At 47.3% G+C, this 22,033-nt stretch overlaps 1 protein-coding gene and 1 non-coding gene across 3 annotated transcripts in view; one reads left to right on the forward strand and one right to left on the reverse strand.

The window, feature by feature from the left end:
* Positions 1-22,033, reverse strand: part of OXR1 (oxidation resistance 1) — a 610,641-nt gene that overhangs the window by 502,895 nt on the left and 85,713 nt on the right. The gene's annotated exons all lie outside the window — the stretch shown is intronic.
* TRNAY-GUA (transfer RNA tyrosine (anticodon GUA)) lies at positions 10,167-10,256 on the forward strand. Its single transcript is given in 2 exon segments — positions 10,167-10,203; positions 10,221-10,256. It is a non-coding gene; the product is annotated as a tRNA-Tyr (tRNA).

Below are 22,033 nucleotides of genomic sequence, written 5' to 3' on the forward strand. Positions count from 1 at the left end.
ATTGCTTCCAAGTGAGGCCTATGTATTCTGTTGTGGGGTTTGGGGATGAAAAGGGGGAGTTAGGAGCAGTGCTGTAACAGTGCTAAAATACGCCCTGTGCCGGTCCCGCCTCCCAAACATGTGACATCCTGACGTCACATCGCGAGGGCTGATCCACTGATACCAGCGAGAGGAGCAGTGCCAGGAGCGTCCATGCTGCCCTACAGGCTGCCGGTCAAGGCATCCTGCAAGTCAAATGCAGGTATCATAGGGCAGAGATGGTGCTGCCCCTTTGGTCCTACACCCCGGACGGCAGCAGCACTCGCACCCATCTAAGTTAGTGCCCTGGACGGGAGGAACACAGGTAGGAACAGAGTGCTACAGTAGGAGGAGGGGAAAAAACATGGGGTGATAGGAGGAACGGGGAAACTGGAGGATCGGGGAAAAGAACAGGGTGAGATGGGAGGAACAGGGAAAAGAACAGGGTGAGATGGGAGGAACAGGAAAAGAACGGGGAGACGGGAGAACAGAGGGAGATGGGAGGAACAGGGAAAAGAAGAGGGTGAGATGGGAGGAATGGGGAAAAGAGCAGGGTGAGATGGGAGGAACAGGGAAAAGAAGAGGGTGAGATGGGGAAACGGAGTAAATAACAGGATGAGATGGGGAAACGGGGTAAAGAACAGGGTGAGATGGGAGGAATGGAGTAAAGAACAGGGTGAGATGGGAGGAACAGGGAAAAGAACAGGGTGAGATGGGAGGAACAGGGAAAAGAAGAGGGTGAGATGGGGAAACGGAGTAAATAACAGGATGAGATGGGGAAACGGGGTAAAGAACAGGGTGAGATGGGAGGAACAGGGAAAAGAACAGGTGAGATGGGAGGAACAGGGAAAAGAACAGGGTGAGATGGGAGGAACAGGGAAAAGAACGGTGAGATGGGAGGAACAGGGAAAAGAACAGGGTGAGATGGGAGGAACAGGAAAAGAACGGGGAGATGGGAGAACAGAGGGAGATGGGAGGAACAGGGAAAAGAAGAGGGTGAGATGGGAGGAACGGGGAAAAGAGCAGGGTGAGATGGGAGGAACAGGGAAAAGAAGAGGGTGAGATGGGGGAAACGGAGTAAATAACAGGATGAGATGGGGAAACGGGGTAAAGAACAGGGTGAAATGGGAGGAATGGAGTAAAGAACAGCGTGAGAGGGGAGGAACAGGGAAAAGAACAGGGTGAGATGGGAGGAACAGGGAAAAGAAGAGGGTGAGATGGGGGAAACGGGGTAAATAACAGGATGAGATGGGGAAACGGGGTAAAGAACAGGGTGAGATGGGAGGAACAGGGAAAAGAACAGGGTGAGATGGGAGGAACAGGGAAAAGAACGGTGAGATGGGAGGAACAGGAAAAGAACGGGGAGACGGGAGAACAGAGGGAGATGGGAGGAACAGGGAAAAGAAGAGGGTGCGATGGGAGGAACAGGACAAGAACGGGGAGACGGGAGAACAGAGGGAGATGGGAGGAAGAGGGTGTGATGGGAGGAACGGGGAAAAGAGCAGGGTGAGATGCGAGGAACAGGGAGATGGGAGGAACAGGGAAAAGAAGAGGGTGAGATGGGGAAACGGGGTAAAGAACGGTGAGATGGGAGGAATGGCGTAAAGAACGGTGAGATGGGAGGAACAGGGAAAAGAACAGTGTGAGATGGGGGAAACGGGGTAAATAACAGGATGAGATGGGGAAACGGGGTAAAGAACAGGGTGAGATGGGAGGAACAGGGAAAAGAACAGGGTGAGATGGGAGGAACAGGGAAAAGAAGAAGGTGAGAGGGAAACGGGGTAAATAACAGGATGAGATGGGGAAACGGGGTAAAGAACAGGGTGAGATGGGGAAACGGGGTAAAGAACAGAGTGAGATGGGAGGAACAGGGAAAAGAACAGGGTGAGATGGGAGGAACAGGGAAAAGAAGAAGGTGAGATAGGGAAACGGGGTAAATAACAGGATGAGATGGGGAAACGGGGTAAAGAACAGGGTGAGATGGGAGGAATGGAGTAAAGAACAGGGTGAGATGGGAGGAACAGGGAAAAGAACAGGATGAGATGGGAGGAACAGGGAAAAGAAGAAGGTAAGATGGGGAAATGGGGTAAATAACAGGATGAGATGGGGAAACGGGGTAAAGAACAGGGTGAGATGGGAGGAATGGAGTAAAGAACAGGGTGAGATGGGAGGAACAGGGAAAAGAACAGGGTGAGATGGGAGGAACAGGGGGAGACGGGAACCATGGGCAGATCTATAATGGTTATGAACTTCAATGCCTAAAACATAGATAAACTAAACACAATTTAGTAACTTGCTACCATCAGAAAAAAAGGCTGTTTTCTCTCTCTGGATAGAATTTGATTACAATACTTAGAGATGTCAGCAATGCATAACTGTACAAGCAATTTATTAAGCTAAAAATCTACCCAAACAAATTCAAACACAAGACGAGAGAAGAGTTGTTTTATAATCTGCTTTGATGGGATAATGCCAGAAAGACCACTTAAGAGTTCAATTCTGTCTAAGATGGATCTGATGAAATCCCTATCATCCAGTACACATTATTGCTAAGTAATGCACAACACTCATAATCTAAAAGGCAAGTCACATTCCTTTGGTAGTTGGAGAAATTAGCATTCCAGGCATCGAGAGCAGAGCTTGGTGCCTAACGTATACCATATAATAAATAATTTCAGCTTGGAGACACTATGAAAGGAAAACTGAGAAAGTGGTGAGTGCTTGGTGCTTTATGCTGGGCATACACTATACAATTATCTGTCAGATAGCTGTCCAATCTGTCTGGTTGGAATGAAAATCTGGTAGTGTATGGGAGCCAATGACAATCAACCATTTGCTCACAAACACTGAAAAACACAAATTGTCATCCAGACAAATTGGTTAAATCAAATGAATTTAACCAATTTGACAAATCATTTTTGCCCATTTTCCAGTGTTTAAGACCATATGGTCGATTGTCATTTGCTCCTATACATTACCAGATTTTCATTCCAACCAGCCAGATTGGACAGATATCTGACAGATAATTGTAGAGTGTATGCCCAGCATTACTAATATATCAGCGGTAATGTGGTTTATTTTAAGGCAAACACACAATCTGGAGTCAGTCTAGGTGGAGTTGGTCATCAACATTTTTAAAATTTGTAATTATTGTTTTGTCCTAAAAGTTATCCTAAAACTGTTAAACATCAGACACAAAATAAGGAATTTTTTTCAGAAATGGGAGAATTGGTTTGGGCTACTGTGAAATTCGGCTGGATTTCAGATTCACTACGTGCAAATTTATTTTGCTCAGAACATTGGCAAGCAACCATTGTCTCTTGGAGAGCCGAGACAGACACAATTCATGGAATGTAAAACAGCCAATCAAGGAGAGTGATCAACGCACAAGGAAATAAAGTGAATGGTATATACCAGTGGTTCTTATCCTCAACCAACAAGTTTTCCCAACAGGTCATGATTTGAAGATTTCTTTCTGTGGAAGCGGGTGGGATAATTACTGACTGTCACAAATCTGAGTCTTAGCATTTCTGACAAGCTCAGACACTCCTTCATTGCTGTCTCCAGGCCTATGCAGAAACTTTCCATTGCAATTACCTGAAGCACCTGAGCAGCTCAACAGTGCTCACCTGATCCTCTGCTCCAATGGGGATGGACTGTCTGAAATTTAAACCTGCACCTGGAGTCAGCACATTGGCTGAACAACATGTTTCTTTTCAGGATAGTTCTAGGCTCCAGTTTACACAGGTGATCATGTTCTGTGTGACTATCTGCTACTGCATAGATTTTCACTATTTACCATCTGCCGCTGTGTATTGTCACCTGTCAGCGCCGCAGCTTCCACGCTGCATACAGACCTGCTCCAACCACTTCATCTCAGCCAGCAAGGATACTGCCTTCTATCTACTGCTGTGTATCATCACCTATCAGTGCGGCAGCTTCCACGCTGCATACAGACCTGCTCTAACCACTTCATCTCAGCCAGCAAGGATACTGCCTTCTATTTGCTGCTGTGTATCATCACCTATCAGTGCGGTAGCTTCCACGCTGCATACAGACCTGCTCCAACCACTTCATCTCAGTCAGCAAGGATACTGCCTTCTATCTACTGCTGTGTATCATCACCTATCAGTGCGGCAGCTTCCACGCTGCATACAGACCTGCTCTAACCACTTAATCTCAGCCAGCAAGGATACTGCCTTCTATCTGCTGCTGTGTATCATCACCTATCAGTGCGGCAGCTTCCACGCTGCATACAGACCTGCTCCAACCACTTCATCTCAGCCAGCAAGGATACTGCCTTCTATTTGCTGCTGTGTATCATCACCTATCAGTGCGGCAGCTTCCACGCTGCATACAGACCTGCTCCAACCACTTCATCTCAGCCAGCAAGGATACTGCCTTCTATCTGCTGCTGTGTATCATCACCTATCAGTGCGGCAGCTTCCACGCTGCATACAGACCTGCTCCAACCACTTCATCTCAGCCAGCAAGGATACTGCCTTCTATTTGCTGCTGTGTATCATCACCTATCAGTGTGGCAGCTTCCACGCTGCATACAGACCTGCTCCAACCACTTCATCTCAGTCAGCAAGGATACTGCCTTCTATCTGCTGCTGTGTATCATCACCTATCAGTGCGGCAGCTTCCACGCTGCATACAGACCTGCTCTAACCACTTCATCTCAGCCAGCAAGGATACTGCCTTCTATTTGCTGCTGTGTATCATCACCTATGAGTGCGGCAGCTTCCACGCTGCATACAGACCTGCTCCAACCACTTCATCTCAGCCAGCAAGGATACTGCCTTCTATCTGCTGCTGTGTATCATCACCTATCAGAGCGGCACCTTCCACGCTGCATACAGACCTGCTCCAACCACTTCATCTCAGCCAGCAAGGATACTGCCTTCTATCTGCTGCTGTGTATCATCACCTATCAGTGCGGTAGCTTCCACGCTGCATACAGACCTGCTCCAACCACTTCATCTCAGCCAGCAAGGATACTGCCTTCTATCTACTGCTGTGTATCATCACCTATCAGTGCGGCAGCTTCCACGCTGCATACAGACCTGCTCTAACCACTTCATCTCAGCCAGCAAGGATACTGCCTTCTATTTGCTGCTGTGTATCATCACCTATCAGTGCGGCAGCTTCCACGCTGCATACAGACCTGCTCTAACCACTTCATCTCAGCCAGCAAGGATACTGCCTTCTATTTGCTGCTGTGTATCATCACCTATCAGTGCGGCAGCTTCCACGTTGCATACAGACCTGCTCCAACCACTTCATCTCAGCCAGCAAGGATACTGCCTTCTATTTGCTGCTGTGTATCATCACCTATCAGTGCGGCAGCTTCCACGTTGCATACAGACCTGCTCCAACCACTTCATCTCAGCCAGCAAGGATACTGCCTTCTATCTGCTGCTGTGTATCATCACCTATCAGTGCGGCAGCTTCCACGTTGCATACAGACCTGCTCCAACCACTTCATCTCAGCCAGCAAGGATACTGCCTTCTATCTGCTGCTGTGTATCATCACCTATCAGTGCGGCAGCTTCCACGCTGCATACAGACCTGCTCCAACCACTTCATCTCAGCCAGCAAGGATACTGCCTTCTATTTGCTGCTGTGTATCATCACCTATCAGTGCGGCAGCTTCCACGTTGCATACAGACCTGCTCCAACCACTTCATCTCAGCCAGCAAGGATACTGCCTTCTATCTGCTGCTGTGTATCATCACCTATCAGTGCGGCAGCTTCCACGCTGCATACAGACCTGCTCCAACCACTTCATCTCAGCCAGCAAGGATACTGCCTTCTATCTACTGCTGTGTATCATCACCTATCAGAGCGGCAGCTTCCATGCTGCTTACCAAGTTACTACTCCTCAGTGCAGAGCCAGCGAGTACAGTCGCGGTCTTCATTCCATTATACTGCTGGAAAAGAGCATGCAAGTTACCTATTCTGTTTTACCCTGTACTTGGTTGTTATTCAGGTTACTTGGTTATACTATTGTGCTGACCTTGAATTGGTTTCCTAGGGCTGTGTGCTATTGTCTGGGGCTGATTCAGAGAAGGGTGCTGGTTCCAGGGCTAGGGTTCAGTGTGCGGTATATGGTCTGTACAATGAGGTGTTCTGTAGCTATATTACTTATGCTGACTCTCAATACCTGAGTTCCTCACTGGTTCCAGCTCCAGGTCTTCCATCAGAGCAGTACCAGGGTTACAGCTTCCGCAAGTTGTACTCTGACTACATAAGACTCAGATTCCTCGTCTGAGTTCCAATCTGCCAGTACTATATTGTTCTGAGTTCCAGAGTTCACCTTTGTCTCTGGAGGGTATCCCTGGTCTTGCTGGCTTTCACAGGTCACTAGACAAGGGGTCGCCCAGTGTACTTGGTCTGTTCACTCCAGCTCCAGTTCAGTATCCATGCATATCATAAGTCTGTGGTTCCTACACTGTCACTAGTGTACCTGTACTCCTGTTACACCCCATGCACAAGAGTTAGATTAAGCCTCCTCGTTTCATCTGCACTTCCGTTCAGTTCAAGGGTCCCGAGCCGGATCTACCGAGCACTCAGACCATGACACTGACCCAGCAAAATAGATTAACTTCCCATGATTAAATAAATCCACAAGATATGACCTGTTGCTGGTACATCGGGACTGACGTTGAGTACCCCTGGTACAGTATATGCAAACCCCTATGAACAATGGGCCTGATTCAGAGCCGTTCGCTATTTGCGGTCGTTCGTTTAAAAACAAGGGGTGGCTATTCAAATGAACCGTACGCACATTGCAGTCTGTTCACACCTCTAAGTCTGAACGAGCGAGCAAAACATACGCTCGTTTATTTGTTAAAAACGCCCCCTGGCCGCTCGCACCATACGTCATGTCCGCTATTTATTAGATTAATCGAGTACATCGACCAGTGTATGAACTGCTCGCTATTCTTGTGGTTGGTGTTTGCTACCACAAATTTGCGAGCAGTTCTGGCTCTAAAATAACCAAGTGACGTGGTCACTGACGCTGCTGTTTTAAATATACACACCCATAAAACGCCCGTTTTGACCTTTAAGCACGCCTGCGTTCGGTTCTCCACTCCCCATTTTCAAGCACCTTCCCCTGTTACCACCCACATACGCCTCATTCTGTCACTCAAAATAGCAGGCACTCGCTATATAGCGTACAAACGATTTTCGGCCGCACTGACTGGTTCGCGCATGCGTACTAAAAACCGTACGCATGCGCAGATGTGCAAACATCGCTCGGAACGAGTGTACTGCCGCTAACGAGCGGCTCTGAATGAGGGCCCAGGTTCTGCAGGTATTTGTACAGTAGATACTACATTATTGACTTTCTATTCCATTTATGGGGGTGACCACAGACTGTCCTCCAAAAAACAGCCAATCGGCAAGTATCAATAGATGTGATGTGTCTACAGCCCTGAGAACATTGACTGGATTTTTGGATTAGAATAATGAAAACGACTTATGTATTTGTTATTAGTATCATTAGCTATCCAGGTGTAGAAATTAAGAGGTAATTCATTTGGATCACAATTGGTGTACTATTTACAACACACATTGATTGGCGAAAAGTTTCTTGCAGTGCTTGTCATTAGTAACATTGTCTAAAGTTGTAACTTTTTAAATTGCATGTATTTAGAAGAATAAAAGAGTTTTCTGTGCTTTTATAACTATACCGGGGCACCAACAGGCAATTTGCCAACTCCAAACATGTGTTTCACCTGGGGCTTGAACACTGGGGCTGACCAGTGATGCAGCACCAGGCTAAATGCATTTCTGTTTCACTTCCGGGTCTCTCGCTTAACATGAATGGAGTATCGACCGTCCCATGGTATCAGCCTCTTCTCCTGCTTTCCATCCTGTGATTAAAGTATTATTGATATACAAGAGACCAATTTTCCTAGGAAACCATATTAGAGCAGTGCCCCATTAATTAGGGATGGACATTGGAAGCCGATGGTTAACAACCATCGATGTATCTGAGCCATAGGAAAAAAAATGTAATCGAATAAGGGTTTTTTGTTGGTTGCCAGCTATCAGGTACTACTTTCCGATGCCCATAACATTGCTGGCTGTTTGTGTCTAATTTAATCTTTTACCCACACATTTGTTCTGATTTGTTACATGGAATTTCACCCAATAATTTGGGATGACACCTCATCCCTTTTCACTGTTTTCAAGCACGTCATTACTGGCACTTGGAACGCCAGAGAATTTACAGAAGATTTTATCCTCCCAAAACAAAATACTATATACTATATACTATCTGCAGCCAACGGTAAAATCCTCGATGTTTGTGATATATGGCCCTGATCCACAGCCGGACGGCTCGCTCTGAATCAGGGCGTTTTTTTTTTTTATTGGAGCCGGCCTCCTGACTGCTCGCTAAGCTGTGGGTGACCACCCACAGCTTTTGCGAGCGGCCAGGTGATTGTCGCGAACATCGGGCTTGTGACGAGACCCTTGTGGTACGTCTGCCGCAAGCCCCAGTGAGCTTCCAATTCTAATAGTGCCGGAAGCTCACTACTGACATCACTGGTGATGTCAGTAGGGCCGCCCCCAAACGCCTCAGTCTGCACAGCCACCCCCCCTCCCCGCCTACAAAACGGGGCGAGCTGTCAATCAATATCGATAGCTGCCCCGTCTTGTAGTGAGCCCAGGAGTGACGGAGCTGCCATCACTCCCTGGGGCTCGCTCGTGCGCGAGCCGGCTCCAGCATGCGCAGTGGGGGACCATCGACCCGCTTGCGAGCAGGTCTGAATCAGACCCTATGTGTATTGTTTGTGTATGTCATCGCATCTTGTGTATGCATTTTCATTTCATGATTGAAAGTTACATTTTAAGAAATATATGTTCAAAATGACATTATTTGTCTACATAGTGTAATAACTATCTGTCCCATCAATTATTATCGTTTATATGGCACCACAAGTGTTCCGCAGCGCCTTACAAAGTACATAACCAAAAAAGTTACTTACAGTACAATACAATGCAGGACAAGGACAGGTATAATATACATTGCTACATTGGTGACCATAAGACCCAAATAAGCAGCAGAGCATAAGCAACCAAGTGTTAGATGCCCTAGTGGGGAGTCAAAAGTAGATGAAAATAAAGTAAGGAGAAGCACGAGAGGGTAGAGGGCCCTGCTTGCAAGAGCTAACATTCTAAATCTGAGTCCTTTACGGTCTCTTGTTTTACAGTACCCCCAATTCTTGACTCAGGCTGGGGACTCGCCCTTCTCTGTGTTCAGGTTCGCGACACACCGGAATAACTAAAAAGAGTGGCACTACTGAACATAAACTGGCTATAGTATCACACATGTATACACTGCAAGTTGTTCCTGTTATTTTTTTTTTACTGTAACTTAAGCTGAACGCGCACTGCAGAGCCTGACGTTGGTGCGCTGAAGTCTGTGGCAGATAACTGTGCCCAGGAGATTTGATGTCCTTGATTTTACATTGATTTCTGTCCAGCGTGACAAGGAAAATAACTGCCCGGAGGCACAAATGCTTCTCAAATCCCATTGGCCCGTTGAGAGTATATTATAAATAGACTGGCGAGAGAAAAATGTATTGTCAGCCAATCCGTTCAATCAATATAAATTACAGGAAGACTTGTACAGTTTTCAAGGAATGTGGGAAGAAGAGCAGCAATCATTTCTCCCAGCTCATCAAAGTGTTTTACATTTATTTTATTCATCATTACGGATAGCGGGGAATGTTTGTGTTTTGTATGCCGGAGTAGAGAAATATTGTATGTAGTGATGGAAAGTGGATATAGGACTGGCACCAACGCAAAGCACAAAAATAATCATTTTTTTTTTTACAATTACTATATAATTCGTATTTGCTTGCAGGACGGAGAGGAAAAAGACACAGTGACAAGAGCGATTGCGGCACGGAGTTGGCTCTTTTCAATTGTTTGCAGTCTCTTGTTCCTAATTACAATCATATTCTGACCTCCAGGAGTGCTGGGGGGTACTAATTACCAAGGCCCAGGCTCAATGGAGGGGCTCGGGTCTGCCCCCCCTTACCTGTCAGCGGCCGTCAGTGTCACTCCCCAGCCCATCACATGCTGCTGTGTGATGAGCTGCAGCGGGATCAGAGAGTAGCCTGAACCCATCGATAGCTCAGCTGGTAGAGCGGAGGACTGTAGTGGAATATAACACAGGAATCCTTAGGTCGCTGGTTCAATTCCGGGTCGAAGGAGATGTTTTAAGGGGCAGACTAGATGGGCCAAGTGGTTCTTATCTGCCGTCAAATTCTATGTTTCTATGTAACTCTGGCAGTGCGGGGTGAAAGGGAGGGGGGGCGGTCACACTGATCGCGCCCCCCTGGATTTGAGCCTGACTGCGGTGCACACGGGACAGCAAAAACTATTATTTTAAAAACATTTGTTAAGGAGGCGTGGCCATGCCTACTGCCATTATGGCCACGCCCCAAAAAATAACCGGGGCCCGGCAAGCCTCACTACGGCCCTGTTGACTACCTGTTGACTCTATTGGTGCTAGTAGAGCTGTCGAGTCTCCAAAATGTTTAGCGCAATTCTAAAAATTAATAATTAGTCCCCTAATTCCACAATTTTATCCTGTGATCATATACAGTATGTGTCACCAGATACAGAGCAGGTGTTGCCTATACTGCAGCAACCAATCAGATCCTTGCTATCATTTATCTAGTACATTCTATAAAATGATAGCTAGAAGCTTATTGGATGCTATGGGGATCACATCCATTTGTCCTCTTTAGAATGCTTGATACATCTCCCCCATAATCACTAGATGGCTCCCAGCAATCTGAATGGGCACTCTAAGGGGAGTGCCATGAGTATGAATATGTCCTGCTATAACGCATGGCAGAATAACAGCCCAGAACGAAAGGCAGGGTGGGTGAATTATTGGGGTTTGGGGAATGTATGGTGTGACCACCATAGATCTAAAGTCTGCAAAATGCTGTCATGTGCGATCTATAGTCCGCACTGTATTTGCTGACAGCTACTGTGTATGGTGGTGCTTGTATTTACAGTACCACTTCCTAAATCTGGGGCCTGCATTGTATTTGATGTAAGAAATCTGGGGGGTTTCATTGTGTTTGCAGCAGGAGGTTTGCGACAGTGGGACAGAGCCATCAAATTGAGACTTTGGGGCATACTTGCCTACCCTTCCGATTCGGCCGGGAGCCTCATGAAAATCAGGTGCCGCTCCCGGCCCCCCCGGAAAGGCAGGCAAGACTCCTGGTCCCTGGCGACCCGTCTGGCCACCCCCCGTGATCACCATATAAGCCCCTGCAGCGGAGGGGCCGGTGACGTGATTTGCACTGGATCGCGTCATCGTGGCCCTGCCCCCTGCTTCACAATGCCATTATTCTCGGCATTGTGAAGAGGGGGCGGGGCCGCGATGACATGATTGGGCTGTCACGCCCATGCTCCCCCCACATTTTCACGTCAATCACCTGGCCACGCCCCCCGTTGATGAAGCCCGACAGCTCCCTCCCTGAAGGAGGGAGCTAAAAGTCGGCAACCCTGCTTTGGGGTCTATTTACTAGACAGTGTTAGGAGACAGAGTGAAAAGTGATAAGGTGCCAGCCAATCAGCTCCCAACTGTCACAGGCTGTGTTTGAAAAATGACAGTTGGGAGCTGATTGGCTGGAACCTTATCACTTTTCACTCTGTCTCCTAACACTGCTTAGTAACTAGACCCCTTTATCAGGGCTGTAACAAGGGCGCGGCACAGTTACATGGTACTCTCCCCAGACACCCAACTGCAAGGAGAGCTATAGCCTCATAGCTCCTTCAGCTCTTGCAGTGTGACATCACATGCACCACGGCAGGGATGGGGGGGTGAGGGTTACTGGACCAGGGAGCATAGTCGCCTTGCTACAGCACAGGACTGTATGACCCAAATTGGGAAGGTGGGTAAGTATGGGTATATATTACTGTATGTTGGTACAGCATGTTTTATTGTACTCATTTCGGGAAACCGACTGCTTAATCCCTGCAAGGGTTAAATGACAGGCGTGGAATCCCGACGCCTGTCATTTTACCTATGCCGGGAGACCGGTGCCTGGCATCCCGATCGAAGGGATGCCGGGCACCGCCGCCGACAGCTGCTGGGGGGGGAGGGTTAGGTTTAGGGCTCCCAGGGGGGACTTAGTGTTAGGCACCCCCTCGGGAGGTTAGGGTTAGGCTAGGGGAAGGGAGGGTTAGGGTTAGGCACCCCCGGGGGGAGGTTAGGGTTAGGCACACCCCCGGGGGACTTAGGTTTAGGAGGCGGGGAAGGGGGGTTTAGGTTTAGGCACTTAGAGGGGGGATTAGGGTTAGGCACTGGGGGGGAGGTTAGGGTTAGGCACCCTAAAGGAGGGTTAGAGGGGCAATTAGATTAGTTATACATACCTCTCTAGACGATCGAGATTTCCTCCTGTGTCTGGCAGACGCTGTCGGGATTTGAACCATGCGGCCGGCGGTAAATCATACTGATTCCATTCATTTCAGACTTTTTAAACTGATTGAATAAAACTTCTTGACTAATTGCATTTAAAACCCTTTGAAGTGGAGCTTTCCAGCTTTGTAAATATGTGTCTTCTGCTTTTAGCGATCTTCATACCGTGGATGTGTAAATCTCAGCTTTTAGATCAGGAGGACTTGTGATCTTTGTAGGTTTTTTTCCATTTGGGCAGATGGCCAGTGCTCTGCAGCTGCGATTTATCTCATCTCTACTCTGATCTCTATGATTATGCCTTATCTGTACTGCTGTATGTTCAGCAACCTCTGGCTCTGCAGCTGTGCATTGCTACCAACCCTGGCAAGTCCTGGCAGTTTCCTACAAGCACCGGATGAAAACAGAAAGTAAGTATTACATCCAGCCTACAGAACAAGACAAGTGGCACTGCACAGTGATGTGATCACAGCCAGCAAATATTAGTAGCACCCTTCAGGAGAGCGGCATGAAAAATCCAAGAAATCTATTTGCACTTAAGGATTTTGTGGGATAACTGGGCTGTGATAGCGAGGGTGGGCAGGCTGACTACAGCGCAGTACAGCAAAAACATGTATTACCAAAAATGACAAGGGATATCTTGTGTATTACTGCATCTATGTGCTGTGTCTTACACCAGCCATTTAGCCTGACGCAGAGTTGTTTGTACGCACGTATGCGGAGCGTATTGTGCGTGCTTTCGCTCTGCGCATGATCCAGAACAGTGTGCACACAAGTACCGGAGATGTAGAGGTCGTACGTATTACAGGCAGGCGCATCATCACTTGCAACTCTGGAGGTGTGACTGGATTGTAGCGGGGCGTTCTGACTTACGGGCCCATTTATCAATAATCACATACTAAATGCAATCTGGGCGCGGTATTAGCGCCCATGATCGGGTTGCAGTAAGCAATAATAGTGCCTGAATATATTATATAGCACATGCAGGGGACAGGGGCCCCCGAAAGGCATAGACAAACTAAGCAAATGCCTAGGGGCACCCAAGCCCACCTAGGGCTGGCGGAGATTTGGCAGCTGCTACTGTCACCGTGCAGCGTCCATAATCGGATCTCAGCTGACAGCTCCGATTGGGCCTGGCAGCAGCAAACAGTGAGCGGGCAGCGGCGGTTTGTGGGGACAGGGCACCTGGACGACGGCTAGTGGTTAGCGCTGGTGCTGTGCTGGGAGAGGGGTGTTGTGCTGGGACGGGTGCTGGGTGAGGGGTACTGTGCTGTGATGTGTGCTGGAAGAAGGGTGCTGTGACGTGTGCTATGCTGTGATCTGTGAGGGGTGCTGGGATCTCAGCACAATGGGGAAAGGGGCCACAGCGCATTGGATCCCATGGGGGGGGCACCACCCAAAAGCTTGCATAGGGCACTAATTTGGCTAGGGCTGGCTCTGCCCATCCCTGATGTGTGCTTGGAGTGAAGTGACAGCATCAGCGTTCCCTCCATAGTGCATCTGGGGGATCCTTAGGGGTCTACTTACTAGGCAGTGTTAGGAGACAGAGTGAAAAGTGATAAGAAAGTGATAAGGTGCCAGCCAGTCAGCTCCCAACTGTCATCTCACAGGCTGTGTTTGAAAAATTACAGTTGGGAGCTGACTGACTGGCACCTTATCACTTTCTTATCACTTTTCGCTCTGTCTCCTAACACTGCTTAGTAAATAGACCCCTTACTACTGTATTTGTGGGTATACGGGTGTTTTAGGGGAATATACCACAATTATATAATAATAAATAAGCTCTTTAGGAACAGCTGAGAGGGCGTGTTGATTCACCTGCGAGCTATGTAGAGTTGCACGTAAGCTGCTTAAGTATAAATAAGCCTGTTTATAAATGCATCGTCTCACCAAGTACAGGCTGGTGCAAGAGATCCTTGATGATGAAGATGAGTATCTAACTATGTATACAGAGAGGGGGTAAGTGCAACACAAAGGGGTTTACCTCTATGGAATATGGACAAATAAGCATATTTGGCAAATCCAGAGCGGGATGTACTAAATGGAAAATGCGATAAAAATCCTGTATTCTGGGTTGCACTGCATTTTCCATATGTACTATTAGTTGGCAGCCAGGGCTTAGCTTTTGCTAATTATTATAGTTGCAGCTACAGGGGTGTTTTAAGAGAAGAAAGGGCCCGTGTGCAGACTCAGGGCCTGATTCAGAGCCGCTCGTAAGCGGCCGCTCGTTCGCTCTGAGCGATGTTCGCACAACTGCGCATGCGTATGGTTCGCAATGCACATGCGCAAACCAGTCATTGCGGTAGGAAATCGTGCGCTTGCAAAATAGCGAGTGCCTGCTAATTTGAGTGACAGGATGAGGCGTTTGTGGGTGGTAACAGGGGAAGGTGCTTGAAAACGGGGAGTGGAGATCCGAACGCAGGCGTGCCTAACGGTCAAAAGGGCGTTTAATGGGAGTGCATAATTAGTAAAGGAGCGTCATTGATCACGTCACTTGGTTGTCTTTTAGCCTGAACTGCTTGCAGTGATTGCGGTAAGAAAATCCTACCACAACCACTGCGAGCAGTTCTGATGCCTTTCGATGTTCCCGATTAATCTAATAAATAACGGAGATGACGTGTGATGCGAACGGCAAAGGGGCGTCTTTACAAAATAGCGAGCGCTTTTTTTGGACGTTCGCTCAGACATAGAGGCATCAACACACCGCAAAGAGCGAGCGCTCAATTTAAATATCCGGCCCCTTTTTAAGAACGAGCATCCACAAATAGCGTCCTGCTCTAAATCAGGCCCTCAGTGCGGGCCCTCTCCTCTCTCTGGCGGTGCTGCAGTGCAGTATTCTGGCTTAGTGCCAGAATCTATTGTGCATGCATGGGGCTCTGGGAAAATGGTGCCCACGCCGTTTTCCCAGGGACAGGAGTACTGAGCATGCGCGAGTCACCGGGAAAATGGCCGCTGCCACTTTCCCAGTGATTTTTGCTGCTCTGGAGACTACGGAGAGGTAAGTATAAGACTATATTGGTGTGCGGTGTGGGCTCCCCTGGACCCAGGAGCCTGTGTGCCCCGCACTCCCTGCACCCATTATAGATACGTCCCTGGGTGGGACAGTATTCCACATGCAGACATACAGTCAGGTGCATAAATATTGGGACATTGACAGAATTTTCATATTTTGGCCTCTAATCACCACCACAATGGCTTTGAAATGAAACAAACAAGATGTGCTTTAACTGCAGACTTTCAGATTTAATTTGAGGGTAATTACATCCAAATCAGGTGAACGGTGTAGGAATTACAACCGTTTCTATATGTGCCTCACTCTGGGCAATGCTGTACTTACCAATGTTAGTAACCACGCCCCTCTGTATGACATCATGTGTTCAGGGAGGGGGGCCAGAACAGGGTGCACAGCGTTCCTGTTACGGCATTGGTGTTCATCATTCGACGGTGCTAAATGTGCAGAGTTAGACCCTTCCATTCAGCCCATTTGTGTCCAAATTAGCCATAGATCCAGCATTCAGCAAAATAAACGCAACAGAATTTATTCACACACTTCTTATTACTGGTTCTGAAAATTTTATTTAGGAAGATGATTTAGGATGGATACAAATGTCAAAAATAATATTTCTCCAAACAAAAAAAAAGAAAAAAGAAAAGAACTATATTTTTAAACACATTATAAAGAACAATTTTGTTTTGGATTGTAACATTTGTCAGAGTTATTTCCCGGACACAAAAACACTGAAAATTGTATAAACTCATTGTCCAGGCACATCTGATCCATACATATACATCCTCATGATTCATATGTGAAGCGCCACAAAACAGACAGCCAACAAATCATATATAAAACTAAAATCAAGCGGTGATAAAAAATGATGTCACCATACTCCCTAACAACTATTGTCACCAGCTGCTGCTACAATCCATGTTGGCGTGGGTGCCTGAGCACAATGGACCTTACATGCACGGCTTGCGCTTGCACGACACCCAGTTTAAAAAAAACAAAAAACATTCTGCCCATTTCCCCCAAACACCAATAAAACACTGTCTAACACAGCAGCAGTTCGCAAACATTACTTCACTGCCGCTCACTTCTACAATCCATGCTGGCATACACGCACACATTGGTCCAAATGTGCAACAAACATCAGGCTGCTGCTACAAGTTTAACAAAGTTTAAAAAAAGGACAGACAACATTGCGCATCACAATTAGTCACACAGACATTCCTCACTTAACGACCGAGTTCCGTTCCTACGACTCGGTCGTTAAACGAATCGGTCGTTGAACGAGGACGTATAGTGGCCAGGAAGCAGCAGGATCCAGGTTGAGGGTAACACATGCCTGTGTGTGCCCCACCTCCGACGAGAGCGCGATTCATCCCCGTCCCTCCTTTCCCTCATGGGAGGCAAGGTCTCCTGTGTGGCCCGCGCCACAGCCACGGCCCCCTCTCGCCGTAGAGTCTGTATTTTTACTTTTTTTGTATCAGTGCAAGCCACAGTTAGCTGGTCAGAGCGAATGTCGTAAGTCCGAACGGTTGCTAAACAGGTCATTAAGTGAGGAATGTCTGTATATAAAAACAAATCATACATAAAAAACAAATTATGCATAAAAACAAGTAATACATAAAACAATTCATACTCAAGTATCCTCATACCTAAAATGCATTACCTTTCTTACATTGCTATATTCGATCATATTTTAGATGCCCCTAATAATGAAGAAGAAATGGCTATAATAATCAATTCTATTTCCAAACATAGAGGTATTGTTCTGGAAGTTTACAAAAAATAAATCGGACAATTTTTTTATTTCAAAACTCTTGGATAGTTTTCTAAATTTATTAAAAGTTGAATCTTTACCCCCTTCATAGTCTGAGACGGTATGCAGTCGGGAAGCCGGTGGACCTAATTCTGACAGCCTGCTTCCCAACTGCTTAATCCTGGTGAGGGTTAAATCTGGACGCCTGTCATTTTACCGATGCCGGGTGACCGACTGACAGCTGCGTTGAGGGTTAGGGCTCCCGGGGGGGACTTAGGGTTAGGCACTTCCCCGTGAGGTTAGGGTTAGGCTAAGGGGAGGGAGGGTGAGGCACCCCTCTGGGGGACTTAGGTTTAGGCGGCGTGAAGGGGGAGTTAGGTTTAGGCACTTAGAGGGAGGATTAGGGTTAGGTACTGGGGAGAAGGTTAGGGTTAGGCACCCCTAAGGGAAGGTTAGGGGAGGGAATTAGGTTAGTCTATACTTACCTTAGGGATGATCAGGATTTTCATCCATGTCGGCCAGCCGATGTCGGGATTACAGCCACCGGATTTGCATCCGGCAGTAAATCATACGGATTCCTCTGAGACAATGATCATTATGATATTGAAACTAGGCAAGGATTCATTGCTTCCAGAGTCATTCCATCCTATTTCTCTCCTGTCTAATGATTAAGGATACTGCCAAAGGTTCTGGAAACTCGGTCTAACAATATTATCACCAAAATTATCCACACAGACCAAACAGGTAACATCTAACCCTTTCTCTTCTCTTTTAAAAGGTAGTAATGATCTGGAATTATATACACAGAATCTTGTCCTGGACAAACGTTAAAACCAGACGCCCCTTTTGTTTGGAAGGATGTACCCCAGATTGATTAAACTCCAAGGTAACAATGATTTAAGCAGATTTGGTATTTTATTACGTAGTCAGATTTATAACGATGGATGTCTAAAATCCTTTGTTCAACTTGTATCCGAATTCTCTTACCAAAAACATATTTTCAATATACCTACATGAATGCATTAGAGTCCTCTAATAAATCAAACTGCACCACTTAAGCATTTCGTCCAAAGAGCAAGCTCCGGCAAACTAATCTCCTCTGTTTATGCTTTTCAGCGTCCCTTAATACTGTCGGAGGACTTAATGACATAAGACACAGATGGGAGCACGGAGTTACTTGTTTTACAGATGAGGAGTGGAATGAAGTACTGAGAGGAAATAAATATCTTACACAGTTGAAGATATTACCAAATTTCTTTTTTTGGAGATGTGCGGTTCGGTTCTCCAGAAATCAGAATCCACCCGAATTTCACGAATCGGGGTAAATCCGAGTCTTGGTTCTAATCTCCTGAGGAGATCCGGGTAAATCCGGGTCACAGTTCTGATCTTTTTGCAGTTCGGAATTCAGATTTTAAATCCGAATTTCGGGTTTGGGTTGCATAAATTTTAGCTGTTTTCAAAACTTTTAATCTATTTTTTAATTTAAAAAAATCCAGATCCAAAACCAAAACACTTGAGGGCGGTTTGCAAAACCAAATCCAGATCCAAAACCTTGGAGGAAATGCAGATCCAGAACCAAAACACCTAGTATTTTTATATCTTACATACAGATGGGCCCAGCTAGTTTGTTGCTCATAGCACGCCATTCAGGCCTCTGTGTCGCGCCATGGAACGTTACGTGATGGCTGGACTTTGGCGTACGCTACGGCATGTAATACAGCGCATAACCACTGGGTGGCGAGTGCTACACTGTTGTAATTTGTACTGAATACCATACTGTTGGGACGCAAACCAGTACACATACTGTACATAACTGTACAGTAGTGTAGTTGCCATGCGGTTATGACGGTATAACCGATACTGTAGATTAATGAGATGCACACACAGCCTTCAATGAGATGGGATGATTATTCTCTAATGGTGGGGTACTGTGTATCTATGTACTAGTATAATATTTTGACAGGAAGACACATTTTTTTATTATTAAAAACAGCAGCGGGTGGGTGGAGTGCACAAGGATGAGCCCGCTATGTGCGGTTCTTGATATAGCTGGCGTGTGGGCTAGAGGTTAGGTGATCGCTTTGCAACAGTGCTTGTCCTGGGTTCGAGCCCTGGAAAATAATACTTTTTTTGCCATTGTCGGCGCTGTCCCAGAATTAGACACTATAGTGAAACTAGTAGTGTGCTGTTTAAAAGTGAGGCACTACAAACTGAGTTTTAAAACGCACACTTGTGGCACTGTAGGCACGTCGGCGCTGTGGTGGCTGTCAGATCTGTGGGTTGCAATGGGATCTCTGGCGCATGCCCAGTGAGAGCCGCTCCATACGCAGTCGCGCTATGCCGTGGCGTACGGAGGATCATAGTACTATGCATGCCCAGTGTGTCGGGAGTCACACACAATGGGATTTCTGGCGCATGCCCAGTGGAGCCGCTCCATACGCCAGTCGCGCTATGCCATGGCGTATAGAGGGTCATAGTACTACACATGCCCAGTGTGTCGGGAGTCACACACAGTGCATCCCAGACTTACAGTAACACTATAGTGATTTCATGACTTTATGAACTACTGTAGTCAGGACCGAAACTAGGATATCTGTCACCCGGTGCAAGGTAGCAATTTTGCGCCCCCTCCCTTCCTGTACCTGGATTTTATCCTTGCTCCTCCATAAGGCAGTGCACTACTGAGACGTCCTTGGTATAGTGACTTACATTATTCCACACACTGTAATGCCCATTACACATTATGCCACACACTATAATGCCTATTACCAAAGTGCCACTTACATATTTGCTCGACACCATTTTATGCCCCACAGTAAGACTTCTAATTACTTTAAAATTACCTGCTCATTGCCAGGGGTTTCATGCGCGTTGCCAGGGGGTTTTAATGCTCGTTGCCAGGGGGTTTTAATGCTCGTTGCCAGGAGGTTTCATGTTCGTTGCCAGGAGGTTTCATGCTCGTTGCAAGGGGGATTCATGCTCGTTGCCATGGGGTTTCATGCTCGTTGCTATGGGGTTACATGCTCGTTGCCAGGGGTTACATGCTTGTTGCCATGGGGTTTATGCTCATTGCCATGGGGTTTATGCTCGTTGCCAGGGGGTTTCACGGGAGAAGATGCAGCTTTCAGCATCTTCCCGGCACTTGCGCTGGCCTAACAGATACTAGAGGTCCATGCGGCTAGTCCGCATGGAATCTGCTGAAAATGACAATCCAAAAATGGCCGCCACCAAGGAGGAGACAGACACTTGAGGTCCAGTAAGGACCTCTAGCGTCTGTCTCCTCCTTGGCGGCAGCCATTTTTGGAAGGCCGTTTTCTGACTCTGCAGCCCCCAAGCCATAGTGAGTCATCTCTTTTTTCACCCCCTGCATTCCGGCACCGGGTGCACGTGCACCTCTAGCCCCCCCTAGTTGCAGCCCTACTGTAGTAGTGAGCTGTTTGAAAGAGGGATCTCTGTATTACAAACTGACTGTGCGGGTGAAGTTCCATCCAATTCATCATTGCACCGGTGCGGGGACAGCTGCTCCTAAAAGCAGCTGTCCCCTCGGTTAGTATCGCTGCTACAGAAGTAGCTGTGTTATTTACAGTACCTCCTCCCCGTTGGGCCGGCTACACAAGCACAAAGCCACCGGGGAGGTAGTGAGCAGGCGGCAGAGGGATCCGCTTGGATCACTTTTTGCATCACCGGAACTCCTTCCCATAGGAAGTAGCGGGTATCCAAGAACAAGCGACGTCAAGTTTCCCCCGCTGCGAGTTGGATAATTAAGTATCCCTCGCAGCGAGACCCTTACTTAATCATCGGGGGCCATATGGCATCCGATGATGAATAGGCCCCTCATTCATAAATTACTTGCAATATAAAAGCAATGTAGCAGCTTTAAAATTAATTCAATAATATTAATATGGTTGGTAATAATAAATAAATAAATAAATACATATTATCCATCCAAAATCAGCTTGTAGCATAAGGGGGTTTCTATTCATAGACAGTGCCCAGTATAAAGACAAAACAAGACAATAGAGGTATTCCTTCTTAAATCACTTGTGATATTAAAACTGTAATGCATGCATTTGGCTGGTAACGGCCCTAGAATAGCTGGCTAAGGAGGACCAGGATCCGGGCACCTACAGAGGTAACATACAGGGGCACCGAGAGGAGGGGGGGAGCGGGTACAAATTACCCGGGCTTCCTGAGGGGCCCGGCGGGGGCCCGGGTCCGGCGGCAGCCCAGCACACAGCGAATGCTGAGCTGCAGTGGGAGACTGCTCGTGGCTGCTGAGGAGCAGCCACAGCAGTCTCCTATGCCTGTGGGGGGGGGGAGCGATCACACTGATCGCGCCCCCTGGCTTTGCGCCGGATTGAGGGTGTTCAGAGCGCCCCCTTGCCAGCACACAGTGCCGCTTCGCTTTTTCGAAGGGGGCGTGGACACACCTCTCTAAGGATTAGGCCACGCCCTCCTGTTACCCGGGCCCGCCGCAGCTCTTGGTGGGCCTGGTAATATATGTGCAAAGGTTGCGGTCCTGTGGGGGGCCCCCTGTATGCACACTCCGGTCCCACCTGTAATCCATCACTGGTGTCATGCTATATTTTCAATCATTAGACTCTATAAAAATTATATAAAAATCCCTGGCGGGTAAAAAAGTCCATCCTAGATCTGGAGAGGTGGTCTGGGCGCTGGATGATGCTTTTATGCTGTGAATCACGTCTTCATGGCCTCGGGAAGGGACTGAAATGATGTGATTATGGGGTCTATGCACTAAGCCTTGGAGAGAGATATGGGGAAATGTACTAAG

This window comes from Taudactylus pleione, unplaced genomic scaffold (assembly GCF_031769625.1).
Source record: "Taudactylus pleione unplaced genomic scaffold, aTauple2 ptg000314l, whole genome shotgun sequence".
Taxonomy (NCBI): Eukaryota; Metazoa; Chordata; class Amphibia; order Anura; family Myobatrachidae; genus Taudactylus; species Taudactylus pleione.